The sequence below is a fragment of the Eschscholzia californica genome, unplaced genomic scaffold (genome assembly GCF_041429995.1).
Source record: "Eschscholzia californica isolate CP2 unplaced genomic scaffold, dmEscCali1.0.p SCAF_1, whole genome shotgun sequence".
NCBI lineage: Eukaryota > Viridiplantae > Streptophyta > Magnoliopsida > Ranunculales > Papaveraceae > Eschscholzia > Eschscholzia californica.
The window spans coordinates 78,867,375-78,888,435 of NW_028238198.1; the positions used below are offsets into that span (position 1 = coordinate 78,867,375).

The following is a 21,061-nucleotide window of genomic DNA, read 5'->3' on the forward strand; positions in this document are numbered from 1 at the left end:
TTATTTCGTGGAATTATAAATTCTGCTATTTGGTTGAAAATTAACTTCTACGAATATAATATTCAATTAAGTGCTTTTATTTGTTCTTTATGTAGTCAAAATGACATTTCTACTCTTATGTTGCTAAAATTACATTTCCTTCTCTAGGGTAAGCTTTTTCTCTTTATTTTGATACTTAAATTTAATTTTTTCTTCATGTTTGAATGTCGATTTAGTGGTGTTGCTTTGTATCAAATTACGTTTGATTTTCGTTATGATGTCACTATTTTGTTTGTTCATCTCAATCAAATTATGTTGAGGAAGGGTTTGATTTCATTTTCTTCATTTAGTTTGTTTGTGAACTCTTTGTACTTATGAATTTGTTTAATTCAAAAAAATTTAGTGTTTGTTGATGATTCTAAAATTAGAGAACTTACGGTTTTGTTCTCTAACATGAACTACTTAGGTTTAAAGTAAATTTCTTAGTTTAATGCATTTAGGCTGTAGAGTTTTGTTTTACTACAATGTAGGAATAAATTTGTAGATGTCAAAAATGTTATATGGGTACAAATTTTTTGACTTAACGACTCATTTTCATTAAAAGACAAAAAAAAAAAAAAAAAATCAAAATTTGACTTTGATCGGGACTGTTGTTTTAACCGTATGACTCATTGAGTCAAGAGTTTTGCCAAAGATTTTTTGTACACTTAGCATTTCCCATGAATAAACAACATGAATTTCTTAGTTTGTTGATGTTTAATGGATTGTTGTTATGGTTTATAAGTTCCAATAATGACACATAAATAGACAAGTTCAAAAGAAAATCGATAACCCCAAATTAAGAATTGGATTCTGTTTTTCTCGCATCTACTGCTATCTCGTTATATGACAAACTGTTTAGACTGCGGGACATGAAAAATAAGTTTGTAGTTGCTTACGGAATGATTATGGTGAGCTTCTTCTTCTTCCCCCGCATTACCTTGGAATACATGATAAGCTTTATCCTCTTTATTATGTATTTAGGTAAACAAAATTAACATTTTGATTGATAACATGTAGTTTTATCGATGTATTTGATGTTCATTTCATACGTCATTTTTTCTAAGATAATTTATTTACTTTCTACATATTTTACCATAGCAACATGGTAGGCCAACTTTTTTAATCTCTAAATATCTGTTTATTATTTCTAAATCATTGTACCCATTTTGTAATTCATTAACCTTAAATGTTCATTGACGAAGAATTTATATATTTTAATCTTGACGTAATAAACAAAGAGCTCAAAAACTTGTTGGTGCTGGTAGATTCTTCCGTAAGAGAGCATATGTTTTTTATGTTTATCTCTTTGCTTGATTCGATGATAGACGAATGTTCTCTAATTTTATTCTGTTTGTTGTTGATGACGTTTGCTAGACTACTCAGGATTCAAGATGAAGTTTCCAGGTGCTTTTAATGGCCAAGAAATATTTATTAGCAATGATGAATTCTTATTTGGTTCAAATGATGGAAGTTCGAAGCTTTGAAATATTATGTGGAAAAAATCTCCGTACATTGTTAGAGATGCACATCTCGTGTATGTTTCTGTTGATGAGTTCACTACAAAAACACAAAAGATATCCTATGTCCTGATGAAAATGAAATAGGTGAAGATTTTGTTTACTTCACTGCTTCATTAGCAGTATATACTCTCCATTTTAGTGTTTGGGATGGTAGATTCAACACTGTGAACTCTTGATTTGTAGCTAATTTTATCTTTGTTTCATTTTTGTACTACTTTGTGTGGAAGTGTTAGGTACTTGCCCAAGAGATATATCAATAAAGTTTATTTTCCCTCTGTCATTGTATGTTGTGTTAGGAAAAATAAGTTAATTAACTTGTTCAGGAATATGTATATGAACGATGTGAAAGTAAAAGTAGAGACACCAAGATTATTTAACGTGGCAAAAAGTTCCTCCAAGATAGAAGGTAAAAAAATCAAGGGTCCGTGACACCTCGTGTTCCGAATCACGGTTTGCCAGGCAGTTTGTAAAAGAAACTCGATCTCAGACTCACTAAAACCAGTTTCAAATATAAACCCAAGCCAAAACTCTCATCACGGATTACAAATCAAGAACAAATGCAGCGGAAAATCAAATTAAGTTTAAACCTTTGAAAATATGCTCGAAAAACGTGTAACCCAAAATAGTTTTCATAAAGAGAAAAACAACTTGAATTCATGTATATGAACAATTCACAGGAGAGACTGAATTTGGACAGAGTCTCCACTATAAATTGAACATATCAAACCTGAGAAACCTGTCAAACATACATACATTTTTCATAAACTCCAACATATCAATAACATCAATTCAAAGTGATAATGTGCATACTATTTACATGTGTACAATCACAAACAAGTGAGAGAACGATCCTGACTATTCTAGATGATACGTATATAATATTAACGTTGTGATGAACCGTAAGTTGAAAATAAAATAAAACGTATATCGACCTTACATAATGTGAGCTGACGAAGTAAACTATGTCACTTCGCGACACCAATACCAGCAACAAAACAAAAACAAATAGGAATGAGATAACCCGAAGGTCAGCTCAGTAGTGTTAGGATTATATTTCAAATAAGTGTTAGGAGAGTGTAAATGTAGTGTAAGTGGAGTGTAAGAATAATTGAGAGAAGGAGAGTTTTTAAAAGTTTGTTATGACACCTAAGACAGGAGAGAGAAAGTTTGTTATAACAAACTTTCCTCTCTCTCTCTCTGTCTTAACCGACTTCTCACTCTCTCTCTACTAAAGATCAATGGCTATATATATAGCTCTGTAATTGACTTGATCAAATAATGAAAATCTCCATCTAATTGGTTTCTCTCTCTAAACATCTCTCTCTCAATCCCTATTTCGTTTTCTCACATGGTATCAGAGCGTCTAGGTTAGAGAAATTAAAATCAAATCTTCATCAAAACTGAATCAAACTAGTGATCAAATCAGAGAGAACAAATTTGTTACTAAAGCTTAATGTCTTCATCAAATTCAGAAAATTCATCATCTTCAATCTCAAGATCGTTTCAGACCTTGAATATCACCAATTATATCTCAGATAAGTTGGATGAATCGAATTACTTCGTTTGGAAAGATCAATTTGAATCAATTTTGATCAGTAATGATCTTTATGGATTCGTTGATGGCTCGATCATTCAACCTTCAATGTTCATCACAAATTCAGAAGGAAATGAAGTCACGAATCCAGAATTTCTAAGTTGGAGGAAGCAAGATCATCATGTTAAATCATGTCTAAAAGCAACCTTCTCAAAATCGATCTCATCTGATGTTTTAGGTTTACAAACTTCACATCAGATCTGGAAGTTCCTTGAAACAGTCTATGCTGAAGAATTTGAAGCCAAGCAAGATTTTCTTCGTCGACAGATTCAAAATACTAAAAGAGGATCAGCTTCAGTTAGTGAGTATCTTAGAAAACTCAAAACTCTTTCAGATTCATTAACTGCTGTTAAAGATAAGGTCTCTGATAGAGAGATGATTAGAATCATACTCTCTGGTCTAGGAAAAGATTTTGATCAATTTGTAATATCAATTCACAATAGAAACGATCAGATCTCACTTTCAGAACTTCGTTCAAAAGTTCTTCACCATGAACAATGGCTATTGTCAAAAGATCAGGAAGATCAGACAGCCTATTATGTTCAAAACAATACAAACAAAAACTATAGATCCAGTTCTTATAAAAATTAATCACAACCTGGTAAAAGATCGAGTTATAATAACTCTTCATACAAAAGCAAAGAGAGATTTGCTCAAACTCAAGGTTCAAATCCTCAAAGGTCTGACAAGTCTCAGATCAAATCAAAGTATAACAATGAGAATTCAACATCAAATTCTCAAAATCAACATCAAAAAGCTGTAAATTTTGATTTTACATCTATTCCTTGTGGAATTTGTCATAAGTGGGGACATCCAACTCACAAATGTCGATATAGATATACTCCTTCAACACCAAACTTTGCTGGATTGCACATTTCAGAAGAGAAGAAAGGTCTCTCTAGTGATGATTCTGATTCGAAGCATGAAGAATGTAACCTAGCTCTTGAAGAAGAATGTTATAATACAGAAACAACTCAAAAAGATACTTCAGCAGCAAAGTGGCTTGCTGACACAGGAGCATCAAGCCATATGACAAACAATAACAAGGTAATTTCTCATCCTAAACCTTATCTTGGTTCAAATTCAGCCTTGGTTGGTAGTGGTAAGTCTATACCTATAGTTGGATCAGGTGATGCTCAATTGGTTACTTCTTCACCTGAATTTTCTCTTAAAAATATACTCTTGGTCCCTGATTTAAAGAAAAATCTTCTTTCCATTTCAAAATTTACCAATGATAACAACTGTTTAGTTGAGTTCTATCCTTGGGGTTATGATGTTAAGGATTTGGCTACTCATACTGTTCTCACTGAAGGACCAATGATAGATGACTTATATCCTATTGAATTTGAGCAAACACCTATACTTGAAGAAGCCTATGTCTCAAACTTGAAAAGTTCTTCAAACCTATGGCATAAAAGACTTGGTCATACTGCTCATGGTATTTTAAAGTCTCTTCGCAACTCAAACTTGATTCAATTAGATTCTTCTGAATTTACAAAAGTATGTGAATCATGTCAACTTGGCAAAAGTAAATGTCAACCTTTTGAATTGTCCACAAGTCTGACCCCAAATCCTTTACATATGATTCATTGTGACATTTGGGGTCCTTCTCCAATTCCATCTTGTTCAGGTGCAAAATACTATATTCTTTTTGTTGATGATTATAGTAGATTCTTTTGGCTTTACCCTATGAAAGCTAGATCAGAGAGTCTCTCATGCTTCAAGCAATTCAAAGTTACTTGTGAGAAGTTGCTCTCTGCAACCATAAAAATCTTTCAAAGTGATGGTGCTCCTGAACTAATAAAAGGTGATTTTAAGAGGTTCCTTGATGAACATGGTATTTCATTAAGGTGTTCTTGTCCTTATACCCCTCAGCAGAATGGGAAAGCTGAGAGGAAGAATAGACAAATCACAGAGATGGGAAACACTATGGCATTTCAAGCTTCCATGCCCAAAAAGTACTGGTTTGAATCTTTTGAGACTGCTTCTTACATTATCAATCGACTTCCCACAAAATTACTAGATGGCAAATCACCCTATGAGGTATTATTCTCAGAACCTCCTGATTTCTCAATGTTCAAAGTATTTGGTTCTGCTTGTTATCCCCATTTGGCATCAACTAGACAAGATAAACTCAGTCCCAAATCCACAAAATGTGTTTTCTTGGGTTATAGCAACATTTACAAAGGGTACAAGTGTTTAGATTTCACAAGTGGTCGAATCTACTTTTCTAGACATGTTGTCTTTGATGAAACTTGTTTTCCCTTTTCTGAAATTCAGAGTTCTTCTCAAGCTCCTGATCCTATTGTGTCTCAGCAAGTAGTACTTCCTTTTGTTACATCATCTACTACTTTTGCATCTTCTGTCCCTGTTACTTCTGTATCATTGGAACAATCTACAAACTCATCCTCAAATGGTTCTGCTTCTCATCATCTTCTTGAGCCAACTACCATCTCAACTGCATCTGCAGCTCCTCCTTGTCATCAAATGACAACAAGATAAAAATTGGGAATTCATAGACCCAAATACTTACCAGATTATGTAGCTCATTTTTCTATTTACCATCCTCTTCCTCAAGCCTACTTGACACTTTTGGACATTCCAACAGAACCTACAACTTATAAACAGGCTTCTAAACATCCTGAGTGGTGTCAAGCTATGGAAGAAGAGATTAGAGCTCTAGCACATAATAAAACTTGGACTCTTGTACCTGCTACTCCTTCTATGAACATATTAGGATGCAAGTGGGTTTTTAAAACCAAGCTCAAGGCAGATGGGTCTATAGAGAGGCATAAAGCTCGATTAGTTGCCAAGGGTTTTCATCAACTTGATGGATTAGATTACTCTGAGACATTCAGCCTATTTGTCAAAGCATCCACCATTAGAGTTGTTCTCACTATAGCTGTCTCTTGTGGTTGGATTATACATCAGCTGGATGTTTCAAATGCTTTCCTCCATGGAGTTCTAGATGAAGATGTTTTTATGATGCAACCCCCTGGTTTCATAGCTCCTGATAAGTCTTCCTTTGTGTGCCACTTACATAAGTCTCTATATGGCCTGAAACAGGCTCCTAGAGCATGGTTCACAAAGTTCTCTGACTTTTTACTACAATATGGGTTTCAAAAGAGTGCTACAGATCACTCTATGTTTGTCTTTGCCAAAGGAAAGGATGTTTTGATCCTATTGCTATATGTTGATGACATCATATTGACTGGGTCTTCTTCTTCTCCAATTCAAAAGTTGATTACTCAGTTAAGTTCTGAGTTTGCTATGAAAGATTTGGGGATTCTTCATTACTTCTTGGGAATTGAAGTTAATCATTCTACATCTGGTCTTCTTCTTACTCAGAAGAAGTACACCATGGAATTACTTCAGAAAGCTGACTTAATAGACTGCAAGCCCAGCTCCACTCCTATTCCTTTTGGTAAGAGATTATCAATCTCTGATGGGGAGTTACTGTCTGATCCTACTTTTTATAGGAGTTTGGTGGGAGGTCTTCAATACCTAACTATGACAAGGCCAGACATTTCTTTTGGTGTCAACTATGTGGCTCAATTTATGCATGCTCCAACTGATTCCCATCTTCATTTGGTTAAGAGAATTCTCAAGTATCTCAAAGGAACTTTAGGTGCTGGCCTCTCCATCTCACCAGGTGACTTAACCAATTTAAGAGCTTATAGTGACTCAGATTGGGCAGGTTGTCCAGATTCAAGAAGATCCACTTCTGGCTTTTGTGTGTTCCTTGGAAAAACTCTAGTTGCTTGGTCTTCTAAGAAGCAACCCACAGTTGCTAGATCAAGCACAGAGGCTGAATATAAAGCTTTGTCTGTAGCTGCTTCTGAATTATTGTTGGTTTCTTATGTGCTTGAAGAATTGGGGGTTACTTTGTCTCCTCCATTCCAGCTCTTATGTGACAACCTAAGTGCTAAGAGTCTTGCTATGAATCCAGTCTTCCATGCTCGAACAAAGCATATAGAGATTGATTATCATTTTGTTCGAGAATTGGTTGCTGCTGGTATGCTAACTTTGGAGTTCATTCCTTCATCTTCTCAACTTGCTGATGTGTTTACTAAGGGTCTCTCCAATCCCCTATTCTCCTCACTTCTTTACTCTTTAATGACTTTTCCCTCTTCTTCTGTTCAATCTAAAGTTGTTCCTGCTTTAGCTTGAGGGGGGATGTTAGGATTATATTTCAAATAAGTGTTAGGAGAGTGTAAATGTAGTGTAAGTGGAGTGTAAGAATAATTGAGAGAAGGAGAGTTTTTAAAAGTTTGTTATGACACCTAAGACAGGAGAGAGAAAGTTTGTTATAACAAACTTTCCTCTCTCTCTCTCTGTCTTAACCGACTTCTCACTCTCTCTCTACTAAAGATCAATGGCTATATATATAGCTCTGTAATTGACTTGATCAAATAATGAAAATCTCCATCTAATTGGTTTCTCTCTCTAAACATCTCTCTCTCAATCCCTATTTCGTTTTCTCACAAGTTGGATACCTAGACATCCTACCCGCACCACCCAAATTAATAGTTTCATATATCAATAGTTATAAGTGATACGTATATACACAGAGATATCATTATGCACAAGAAGCAAAACAATATAGCAAGATACTTCTTCTAGCTTACCAAGATCACGACTGACTACGCCTCAGTCGGGGTCACTTACTATTGGGCTAGGAAGAATCGTTCGGCCTTTGTTAGTGCGTAGGCAGGCGGCGCCTTATTGAATGTTTGACTACTGCAGTGTACACATGGATCCATGTAATACTCCGGTAAGAGCTTGCGTAACTCTCCCTTCGTCATCATCGCCCATCGGGCTACCTTGTGATCTCAATACGCATCGAATAGTAAATCCCACCCAAACAATGATACGCTTAGAATATGTCATGACTTACCCAGACGACTATAAGAGTATTGTCGCTTAGTAGAGCCATATACCCACGACGATACAATTATCTCGTCTTGAGGCGCGTCCTACCTCCGGCCAGATCCCTCTCCAGGTAACTCATTAAACATTCGAAGAATACTCAAATATATGCATGAACCTATAATAATATTAAATGATCTGAGTGACTCCCAAAGATACAAGAACAGAGCCCTCCTAACAAGTCCAGCCGAATGAGAAGAGCGTTCTTGTATCTCAAGGTAGGGTAAACCCTGTTTAAAGCCAAGCTTTTACAAGTGTCCACTTTCAGGTATTAAGTATTTTCTTATTAAGAAAACTCGGGTAAACACTCTCGTTCAGTTCGGTGAAAACATTATAAGTATCAACCACAACAGAATTCAAACCACACACACCAGTGGCTTAGCAGAATAAATAAACAAACATGGCACTGGTCAGTCCCCTAATCACTCCAAGGGTCGGAATACCCCAACTCCCTATCTCTCTCAGACCCCATTCCGGGTAAACAAGAATGGTCGTTACCAAACAGCTGGTCACACGCACCGAGTGTAACCCTTAACATGAATTCATGGTTAATCCATAACAGAAAAATAAACAAGGGGACCAACCTATGCCCGACATCAAACAATCATTACACGTAACACAGATCAAGCGATTTCACCCTCATGTTATACACGCAGCTCAAGCGATTCCTCCACCACGTGTTTAGAATTCACACAAAACGATCACACATATCAAGCGATTCCGCCTCCATGATTATTTTTCAGAAAAACCAATTTGTTTTGAAAAATATAAACATCCATAACAGAGAGCAAACCACACACATTCATATCATACCATATCATATATAATTTGATTTAGAGAAAGATAAAAAGAAGATAATAACTGAATATATATATATACATATATATATATATATATAAAATGGTGAAACGGGAAATCCAAAGTCTCTTTGGATCAATGAAGGAAAAAAATAACACTTTTTTGCCATCTTCACCACCACCACTTAATCTCTCTCACACAGACACATTCTTATGTACTCTTTCTCGTTCTTTGAAACCCTGGTCGAAGTTCATCTTCTTCGAAAAGGGTCCAACGGAAGGGTGTGGTAGTGGGAAAGGCGAGATAGAGAAACTGGCGGACAACTAGCTTTTTCATCTTTTTCTTTTGGTTTTCCAACAAAAATGAGAAATTATACATATACTTACAATTTTTACCTTACCTTTAAGGTAAGTGTACATAACAAAATGGTGAGTTCATTAAAAATTTATTTAAAAATTGATGTGGGTTTAATAATTGACTTGGTAGAATGGTACATGTCAGTAGACCAAGTCAGGCATGATGTGGGTGCATGGTAAAAATCATGTGTGCTCTATAACTTCTCTAGAAAAGGATTGAAGAAGTGGGCTCTGACTATTCCTAAACCAGTGGGCGCCGTTAAAAGAAATGCAGCTCATTTAGTCGCGACTTAACCACGTGGCATCCTCATGTGCACTGCATTCATCCTCGAGATTGTAAAAAAGGATATAAAATTGAGACCGCCAAAATTTCCCTCGCTTCACTAGAAAAAACCTAAAAACCAATTCCTTTTCTTGTTCCCCAAATTGAAGAACTGTTAATGGTTTCATTGAGATGCAGAAGAAGTTCATCTTCATGTTCAATGGGTCGTCTTCTATTTCAACACTTTCGTTCTCTCTCCTCTTCCTCTCATCCCATTCGTCAGACCTCATCAAACGATCTCTATCAATACAACTTTCAAATTCAACAACTTGGGAAACTTGGGAAGATAGATGAAGCCCGTCAGTTATTCGATGGAATGATTCAAAGAGATTCAATGACTTGGAACTCAATGATCACTGGGTATTCAAATAATAATCGAATAGATGAAGCAAGATCACTTTTTGATGCATTTGCTGGTAAAAATATCAGAACTTGGACAGCTATGTTTACTGGGTATGCGAAAAATGGGAGAATTGATGAAGCTAGGTGGATTTTTGATACAATGCCTGAAAGAAATGTTGTATCTTGGAATGCTATGATTAATGGGTATGCTAAAAATGGTGATTTGAATTCTGCTAGATATTTGTTTGATCGAATGCCCGAGAGAAATGTTGAGTCTTGGAATACTATTATAACTGGGTATACTCATTGTGGTTGGATGAGAGAAGCACGCGAGCTTTTCGATAAAATGCAGTATAAGAATTTGATTTCATGGAGTGTGATGATTAAAGGGTATGTTCATATTGACGATTATCTTGAAGCATGGAATATGTTTTTGAAGATGATGGGTAGTGATGGCGTGGAAAGACCAGATCAATTACTATTTGTAGTAACTCTTGCAGCTATAACAGGATTGAATAATTCAAAATTGATTGAGTGTCTTCAAACACTAGCAATAAAAACAAATTTCGAGACTGATGTGATTGTGGGTACTGCTATTTTGAATGCCTATACAAGAAATGGAAGATTGGATTCTGCAATGAAATTCTTTGAGAGTATGCCCGAAAGGAATGAATTTTCGTGGACAACGGTGATTGCAGCGTTGTCCCAGAGCGGGAGACTGGCAGATGCTCTTGCAGTATATGAGAGACTTCCAGTACAGAATGTGGCTTTACAAACAGCTATAATGACAGCGTTAGCTCAACATGGAAGAATTCATGAGGCTAGACGAGTATTCGAAGAGATACAAAATCCGAATGTGGTTACTTGGAATGCAATTGTTGCTGGTTATGCACAAAACGGGTTGCTGGAAGAAGCAGGCAAGATTTTCCTCAGGATGCCTATGAGGAATTCAGCTTCATGGGCAGCCATGATTGCTGGACTTGCACAGAATGGACAGGGTGAAGAAGCTTTGAAGCTCTTATCCGAACTTCACAGTTCAGGTGTGGTGCCAAGTCAATCCAGCTTCACTAGTGCTCTTTTTGCTTGTACTAATATAGGATCTCTTGAAATGGGTAGACAAATACATACTCTCACAGTAAAAACAGGTTGCCAATTCAACTCATATATAGGAAATGGATTGATATCTATGTATGCTAAGTGTAGAAACATGGAAGATGTCTCTCAGGTTTTTAATTCGATGAGAGTTAAAGATACTGTATCTTGGAACTCCCTAATCTCAGCTCTCTCTCAGAATTACATGTTAGGTGATGCCCGTAGCATTTTCGAGAAGATGCCCAAACGTGATGTTGTCTCTTGGTCTGCCATGATTTGTGGATATACACAAACAGAACATGGTGATCTAGCATTTGAACTCTTTCTTGATATGTTAACTTCAGGGATATTACCGAATCAATCTACTTTAACACCACTTCTTAGTACATGTGCAAACCTAGGTGCGACAAAACTCGGTAAACAAATTCATGGCCTGATATATAAGCTAGGATTCGATTTTGATATCTTTGTTAGTAATGCTCTTATACATATGTATTTCAAATGCGGTTCTAAGGATGGGTTTTGGGTGTTCGATGAGATGCCCGGTCATGATGTTGTTTCATGGAATACAATTCTTACTGGTTGTGCTCAAAATGGGCTTGGAAGGGAAACTATCGACCTCTTCGAACAAATGAAAGCCGAAGGTATCTTGCCAGACGAAATTAGTTTTGTGAGTGTTCTTTGTGCTTGTAGCCACGCAGGATTGGTTGATGAAGGTCGGGCTTACTTCAGTTCCATGAGTCGTGACTACGGAATCATGCCATTAGAGGGTCATTATGCATGTATGGTCGATCTTCTTGGCCGAGCTGGGGACCTAGACGGAGCTGAATCTTTGATTGAAAGTATGCCTATTGAACCAGATTCAGTGGTGTGGGGTGCTCTTCTTGGAGCTTGTAGGATTCATCAGAATGTTGAACTTGGGCGAAGAGTTGCTGAGAGACTATTCCAGTTAGAGCCACAAAATTCAGGCAACTACATTTTATTATCGAACATTTATGCATCTCAAAGAATGTGGAAAGAAGTAGGCGAAATTCGAAAACTAATGAGAGATCAAGGTGTGAAAAAGGAACCTGGAATCAGTTGGATCCAAGTAAACAACAAGCTACACTCTTTCCTGACTGGGGATAAATCACACGATCAAACTGAAGAGATATACTCGACTTTGAAGAAGTTTTATCAGCGACTCAGAGAAACGGGTTATGTTCCTGACACAAGTTTTGTTCTTCATGATATAGAGGAAGAACAGAAGGAAAATGTTCTCCTCTATCACAGTGAGAAGTTAGCAATCACTTATGGTCTCTTGAACACATCAAGTGGGACTTCGATTCAAATTATGAAGAATCTCCGGATTTGTGGGGATTGTCACACTTTTACAAAGTTTTTGTCGAAAGTTACTGGAAGGGAAATTATCATAAGAGATGGGAAAAGGTTCCATCATTTTAGAGACGGCTCATGTTCGTGTGGGGATTATTGGTGAGTATGCACACATCTGTTAATATTTGGAGATAGATATTGCAGTGGAGATCTTGATCACGAATGAGGCGGTATTCATTAGGGCAAATTCTACTTTATTTTGATTTAAAGCTGAAAGGTAATACTCTTCCCCTCAGAATTACTTAAACAGAAAAGATAAATTCCATTCTTAACAAGTAGGCATGGAAAATACTGTTGTATTATAGTCAAGTCTCCTGTTGTATTATAGGCCATGGAACTTTTTCAGCTTCTACATAGAAAACAAGCAGGCATTGAAAATACTGCCTCTGATTGTACCACAAATATTAATTAAAATTAGGATTGTTAACAATGTATATATAGATTTCTTTTTCCAGTTGTTAGGAGGTTAATAATTTGACTGTAAGTGCAGCCATTGCACGAAAAGCGAAGCGTTACAAAAGCTACTCACTTGCTAAAAGCAACATAAAATCTAACTGTAACTTTGATCAATGTAGGTTCGGATTTGTCTCTTCAATCTCAAGTGTCAAGCATTACGTAATTGCTAGCACAAAATATGGATCCGCCCCTGTTTATAAGTTACACTTAGTATATGGTAGCAGAGTGTGTACTATAAAACCAAAGTCAAACAGACTCTAAGGACCTTCTAAAATTCAAGGAATTGGATAAGAAAATTCCCAAACCTAGCAAGATAGTGTGGGTTTGAGTTCACGACTTGTTGTTGTCGTTCGGCCTTGAGTAGTTGCATCTTGTCTGTTAGAAGTTTGCAAGTTTCAAGCATTATTCGAGTCTTTCAACAAAAAAGAAGAAGCATTATATCGAGTCTATTAGGCATATAATCCCTAGTTTGACCAGCTTGTTCAAGAAGTATGTAAATTAGATCGTCTTTTGTTAAGGTTTTGAGCATCAACATTCTTCAGACATGCCTTTGTCATACTCCTTATATGGCTTGTGAACTTGAAGCTCATCCGAGAATCAGCTCGAACATGCTTCAACAGCAGAGTGAGTTTGGGCTCAAGTTTTCCCAAGCAAGCTTGAGAAAATTACTGACTTAAGGCAGACTTGAGATCAAGCCAAGCCTAAAAACCCTAATTCTTTTTTTGAACTAAAATCACAAAACAACCTATCTAATGATATATTAGTACAGGATACTAACAAAATTTAAAGATTTCATTGACCAAATAAATAATTCACAAGAGATATATAAAAAAAGAAAGTCATAATACCATAGTAAAAGTAATAAAAATTACTATTAAACCTAGTAAAAGTTTTAAAAAGTTCACTTTGGTGAAGGAGACCCCGAAATCAAACGCAACAGCTGAGAAAATTCTTCCAAACCCTGGGGAGAAAGTGTTTTTTCATTCTGGCATGGTACTGTTTATCCACTTTTTTATTTATAACTTTCAGAACTTCATTCATCATCTCTATTTTCTTTAACATATTTATCTTAGCTTCAACGCTCTCATCAAGAAGCAAACGCATGTTATCGTCTAAGACAGGAGTATGCGACAACACCGACACCAGCTTCAAACCGAATATTTCTACGGTGATTGCAGAATAATTAATATCATCCCACATCTTATGATAAGTGGCGCTAACTTCTTTAGTGAAGGTACGAGGATTCTGTTCGATAGGTGTAATAAATTCTATTAATTTATCTATCATACCTACCGTTCGTCTTACGGCTTGTATATACTTATCAAATATAACCTCCAGTGGGTATCTTTGCAGTGATGATTCCGCCATTAATTGTCTATGAAGGTTAGAGGTGTGATGAGAGATCGAAAAGAAAACAGACAGATAAATAAAGGACGATGGTTAGTTAGTTAATTAGGTCTTTCTTATTTAACGATGATTTATTGCTATAGCCTTTAGCCCTTAACTAAGAAACAAATCAACAGAAATATAACAACTTTTTATTTAGTTATTTCACATACACTCCCTAATTTTTTACTAGTTTTCCGTCTAGCCCCTAACCTTTACTGAAAGAGTGAACTTTTTTAATTTACCATCTAGTTATTTCACATGAAGCTTTCTCTACTACTTCATTTTTTTTCTCTCTCTCTCATGTTCCACTTAAGACAAATATTATTTCATAATAATATAAATTTTCCAAGGGTTATTTCCTAAATAGCCCCCAACTTTGTGACCAGCTTCCTGCCTGGGTCCCTACTTTAGCAATAATTTTCGTATGACCCTCTTTTCCCGTTATCTTTAACTTTCTGTTACTCTCTCTCCTCTATCTCATTTTCTCTCTCTGCCAAGTCACCTACCACGCCACATCATCATCTTCTCCGGCAGGAGTCGCCGGCCGGCCAAATTTTCGGTCGGCGACCTTCAAATATTAAAAGAAAAACAACTTCTCTCTCCTCTCTCTCTAGAAATTTTTTTTTATTCCTCACCTCTCTCTCTCTAAAAACTCCGGCGAAGGGGTTTCCCTTCGCCGGAGCTAGGTCTGTTCGTTGAACATGTTATGTTTCCAAATCTCACTAATAGAGTAATAGGTAATGTTACAGGCAAAATGACTACACAATTAGGGCAACATTTTGGGGCACAACAACCGTCTCATATATCTCTCACATAATTTCTGTAGCAAACCACCACCGCCATCTCCCTAACATGACTGATGTGCAATTGTCTGAGCAACCTCCCCCTCCGGTGACTATTTATCTATTCGTGTGTGGGTTGACCAAGATTTGGTCCAAAAGCTTGGACCAAGTCAAAGAAGGATAGCACCTCGGCATGGTAAGACTCGTTTTGCCCCTGACACTTCCCTTCGCTAATAACTGAAGATCAAGGTTGACTCGTCTAACTTAAGATCAAGGCAAGCCTAAGTTGCGTGAACCCTAATTCTTTTTTTAACAAAAATCACAAAACAACCTAACGTATTTGTACAAGATACTAACACGATTTCAGGACTTCATAAACCAAATAAATGATTACTCATTATTATTTGACCAAAATACTTACAAGAGATATAATATGCCCTAGTAAAAGAAATAAAAGTTACTACTATTAAACCTACTAAAGAGCTAAAAATTTCACTGGGTGAGGTAGACCCCAAAATTGGAGGAGAAAATTCCAAACCCTAGAGATAAAGTGTGGGTTTGTGTTTCCTGAGAGCTTATCGTTCAGTCGTTTCTATCGTATTCAGGCATTGTGCTCAAGCAATTTTTGATGTAGAATTTTCCAAACTTCAAACATCATGTCAAGTTTATCCACCAAAATTTGCCTAGTTTCAAGGGCCGGTTCAACAAGCAGGTTATGGTTTAGGGTTGAAATATGCTTCAAACATGACATCGCCATAAGGCGCAAGTGTTCTACGATGAATAAAGAATCCGTAAGCTCATCCAACATCTCAAGATAAGTGGCGCGAACTTCATTAGTTAAGGTATGAGGATTCTCACCAATAGGTGTAGTAAATTCTATTACTTTATCCACCGTACCTTCAGTTCGTCTTACGGCTTGTATATACTTACCAACCATAAACTCCGGTGAGTATCCTTGCAGTGATTCCGCCATTGATTATCTATCAGCTTCTAGGTTAGAGGCTTTCAGAAATCCAAGAGAACACAGAGATAAATCAAAGATAAGGGTTAGTAGGGCTTTTTTTTATTTAGGAATTTATTCTTATAGCCTTAACCCTTATTTGAGTCCCATACGGAACCCCAGATCAACTAAAATAAAACAAACTTTTATTGAGTTGTTTCTCATACAGCCCCTCATTGTTTACTAGTTTATGACCTAGCCCCTAACCTTTAGTGAAAGATGACTCTTTTTTAAAGTTCCATTTATTTACCATCTATTGAGGACACTCATTTCTCTACTACTTAATTTTTTTTCTCTCTCATGTTCCACTGTTAAGTTAGACAAATATTATTTCACAATAATATAAATGTCACAATTCAGATTAAAGCATCAATGTATCATAGATACTTGTTTATAAAGATTTTGAAAGATGATCATAACCGGTATTAAAAAATTCACACACACTTCTGCTTTTCCCTACTTGTATTCATGGAGAGTACATTTATGATCTAGCTTATATCATGACAGGACGGCTGAAAAGCCGTTGCTTGTTGGAGCATCCTTATGAAAAAAAACTAACCCCTTCGCTGACCTTCCATTTCGAAGATTAGAGCGGAAGAACTTCGTAACGGCGAAGAAGGCTTTCGCCCCCTGCGACCTGATCGAACTGGAAAAGCATTAGGTATACGGAGTCCAGAAAGAGGATGATCGGGGACTCAACAAACATAAAAGCAACTTTCTTTGCTAATGGAAAAAAGAAAATTCAATATAAATCTTTTTTATAACAATAAAAACTAAATAAAGAACTGACCGATTCTAAGTAAAAGAAGAATTGAAGAGTCAATTTTTTTAAATCACAGAATACAAATATATTAAGTATCCTTAATACTCGTCAAATGGAAGTTACATATTTTGTTGAAGAGACATACTACTACTACTATAAATGGAGGATAACAAACTAAATAGATACAACAATGGCAAGCTTCCAGGTCCAACTCCAACAAAAACAACTACCAAGTTCTTAGATCATTTTTCTCAAATTAATCCAGCAAAAAGCCAATTGATTCAAATTTCAGTAATAGGATCTCTTTTATAGCCAACTGATTCAAATTTCAAATTTCAGTAATAGGATCTCTTTTATAGCTTTCCCCAAAGCGCTGGCCTTTCAAATTAATGCGTCAGCGCGCCAAGACGGCCGACGTGGCTTCGCCACGTCGGTCGTCTGCCTAGGGTCTGTTCACATTCTCGGTCCCCTTATCATTTTTGGTCTTTCAAAATGAAAAATAAGAAAGTTTGGGACCGTGGCCATTAAACCCTGATGAGCTATGGAATTGAGGGTACAAACATGTTTTTCAGAGAGATAAAAGAGCTCCTAAGAAGAGAGAGAGATCGAAATCAAACTCAATTCTTAGAAGAAGTATTTAGAAAGGGCAATCTCCATTTCGGTTGAGTAGATGAACCAATTTCTAGAAAAATGGTTTAGCCCTTCCCACCCGTCTATATTTCCGTAAGACCTTTCATTAACAAGTGAACATGTTATGTTTCCAGATCTCACTAATAGGTATTGTTACGGGCAAAATGACTATAAAATTACGGTAAAATTTTGTCCCACAACAACCATCTCAAATATCTCTGTCACATAATTTCTCCAGCAAACCACCACCACGACCTCCCTAACATGACCGAAGTGCAGTTGCCTGAGATATCTCCCTCTCCCGTGACTATTTAGCTATTGGTGTGTGGTTTAACCAAGACTTGGTCCAAACTTTTGGACCAAGTTAAAAAGGATAGCATGTCGGCTCGGTAAAACTCGTTTTGCCCCTGACACTTCCCTTCATTAATAACTGAAGATCGAGGCAGACTCGTCTAACTAAAGATCAAGGCAAGCCTAAGTTGCGTGAACCCTAAATTCTTTATCAACTAAAATCTCAAAACAATATGTATAAGTACAAGATACTAACACAATTTAAAGACTTCATGCCAAATAAATGATACTCATTATTTGACCAAGATAATTACAAGAGATATAAAAAGAAAAAAAAGTCATACCCCAGTAAAAGAAATAAAAATTACAAAACCTAGTAAAAGTGCTAAAAAGTTCATTGGGTGAAGCAGACCCCGAAATCGAAGGAAGTCGAGGAGAAAATTCCAAACCTTAGAGAGAAAGTGTGGGTTTTTGTTTCGGGAGAGCTTATCTTCTAGTCGTTGCTGTCGTTTTCTGGCATAGTGTTCATGCAATTTTTGATGTAGAACTTTGCGAACTTCAAACAATTTGTCGATTTTAATTTCCAAATTTCGCTTAGTTTCACAGGCTGGTGAAAGAAGCAGGTCTTTGTTTAGGGTTGAAGTATGCTTCAAACATGACATAGCCATTTGGCCAATGTGATCTACCGTGACATTTACGAGACCACCTTCAGGTTATTGAGGGCAGAGATACACTCATATTGTGAGCTGATATCTGAAGCGTCATATAATAAATGGTAACCAAGAGGGTCTGGAATTTTCCATTAAAAGAGCTGTACCGAACACACAGTACTTCGACAAGAAATTCGCCATGAGAAACAAAAAAATGAGATAGAGATGGCAGATAGCTCACTACATCAAATGAAAAATTCAATAATACCATATACCTTCTTTCCTCTACCAAGAGTTCTTGCACTGGCCTTTATGCAGCAGCTATACATAAATTCTGCAAATACGAAATAAATAAATAAATGCAAGCACAGAATTTTAACTTCTGCAAAATTACTCATAAAAATACACAAAGTATTTAGGAAGTCACCTCCAAATCACTACCAGAGTATCCTTCAGTTGCATGGGCAAGTTTATGGTATTGAAAACCAGGCTCTAGGTTTTTTTGTGCAAGAACCATGTTTAGAATTTTCTTCCGATTTTGACCGAAATATATGATGTTCTACATAAGGAGGGTTGGCACGAAAATATAATGTTCATCATATGCTAAAGCCATTCCACCACCTCAAATTATAAGACATGTGAATAATTTTGGCAGAATATTAATGGATGGGGCCTTCCTAGTCTTCACTAGCCTTTTGTGAACTTGAAGCTCATCCATGGATCAACTTGAACATGACTCCACAGCAGACTGAGTTTGGGCTCAGGTTTTCCAAGCAAGCGTGGAAATAGACAATGAGTGCAGTGTTGCAAGAGCCCACCTACTGACTTAAGGCAGACTGAGTCTGACTTAAGATCAAGCCAAGCCTAAAAAACCTAATTCTTTTTTGAACTAAAATCACAAAACAACCTATCTAATGATATATATTAGTACAGGATACTAACAAAATTTAAAGACTTCATTGACCAAATAAATAATTACTATTCCTTATTATTTGTATCATTCACAAGAAGATGCATGAAAAAAGTCATACCGTAGTAAAAGAAATAAAACTTACTATTAAACCTAGTAAAAGTGCTAAAAAGTTCACTGGGTGAAGGAGACCCTGAAATCGAAGGTACCAGGGGAAAATAAAATTCCAAACCCTAGCCAGAAAGTGTGGGTTTGTGTTTCGCGAGAGCTTATCTTCTTCCAGTAGTTGGAAGTGAGGGTTTGTGTTTCTGGAGAGCTTATCTTCCAGTCGTTGTTGTCGTTTTCTGGCATAGTGTTCATTCAATTTTCGATGTAGAACTTCGCGAACTTCATGCATTTTTCTGATTTTAATTTCCAAATTTCGCTTAGTTTCACGGGCTGGTTGAAGAAGCAGGTCTTTGTATAGGGTTGGAGTATGCTTCAAACACGATATAGCCATCCGGCCAATATGATGTACCGTGTCTATAGAAACCCTAGTCTCTTCCAGCATCTTATGATAAGTGGCACGAACTTCTTCAGTTAAGGTATGAGGATTCTCTGCAATAGATGTAGAGGATTCTATTACTTTATCCACCATAACTTCACTTCGTCTCACGGCTTGCATATACTTAACAACCATAAACTCCGGTGAGTATCCTTGCAGTGATTCCGACATTGATTATCTATCAGCTTCTAGGTTAGAGGCTATTTGAAATCCAAGGAACACAGAGATAAATCAAAGATGAGGGCTAGGGCTTTCTTATTTACGGTTAGGGTTTTTTCTTAATAATGAAACAACTACCTTACTTTTTTGTGTTTTTTGTTGAGAAACAACTACCTTACTTGAGTCCCGGACCAAAACGCAGATCAACACAAATAAAAACAACTTTTTATTTGAGTTATTTCACATACAACCCCTAATAGATAAGGTGGTGGGATTAAGATTCCCAGTGAGCTATATAAACTGAAACTCTAAACATATCTTTGTAACTTAATCTTAATTCATAGAGGAAATCATTTCGTAGTTGTTTACTTTCCTTACTGCATTCAACGTCATAATAGAGAAAAATCAAGATCAAAACCTTTTTAAGAAGTAAAGAAAGATTCATAAGTACAACTGTACAAGAGTGGCAAATTAGAACATTTTAACAAGTGCCGAATAATTGAAATATACTTTTGGAGTTATTTTTTAATTTATAGAAGTAGAAACACTTTAACAAGTGCGGAATAACTGAAAAATACTTTCTGAGTTTTTCTTTTAATTTACAGAAGTAGTCAGGAGAGTACAAGTAACAAGGAGTAAATAAACATTGAGCAACACTAGCACTTTCCTTCCAAGATATATAAAGACCCAATGAAGTAGAACCAAGTTCTCACTATAAGTCATATAAGTACTCCGACCGAACCCAAAGTCAACCGAACTATTGATACATCCATATTGCCTCCACAACTTAAGGTCTCAGCTTCGACTCCCCTGCCCACGACCTATATGCATTCATCCTTCAAGTTTTACTTAGTTCAAACCACTATAGACACCCCATGTCATTTTAAAGTTCTACTAGGTTCAAGTTTCCACAGGCGCCACATATACAAAATAAACAGTCCAGTTTAATGATTTCATGACCCATATATATAAATATCATAAATGCCATTATACTCTCTAATTTATAGTTTCTACATCTAGTTTCCGAATGCGGCCCATGTCATTGTAATCCCGACAAATTCCATAACATTTACTTTTCATAATATTTTTTTGTAAGAAATTTCTTCAGTAAAAATATTTAGATTTTCATCTATTATATC

At 36.3% G+C, this 21,061-nt stretch overlaps 1 pseudogene across 1 annotated transcript; it reads left to right on the top strand.

Annotated features, from left to right (window-relative positions):
* Positions 1-9,596: 9,596 nt before the first annotated feature.
* Positions 9,597-12,800, top strand: LOC147569537 (pentatricopeptide repeat-containing protein At4g14050, mitochondrial pseudogene; annotated as a pseudogene). Its single transcript, XR_015231298.1, has one exon. The product of XR_015231298.1 is annotated as a pentatricopeptide repeat-containing protein At4g14050, mitochondrial pseudogene (transcript).
* The last annotated feature ends 8,261 nt before the right edge of the window (positions 12,801-21,061 follow it).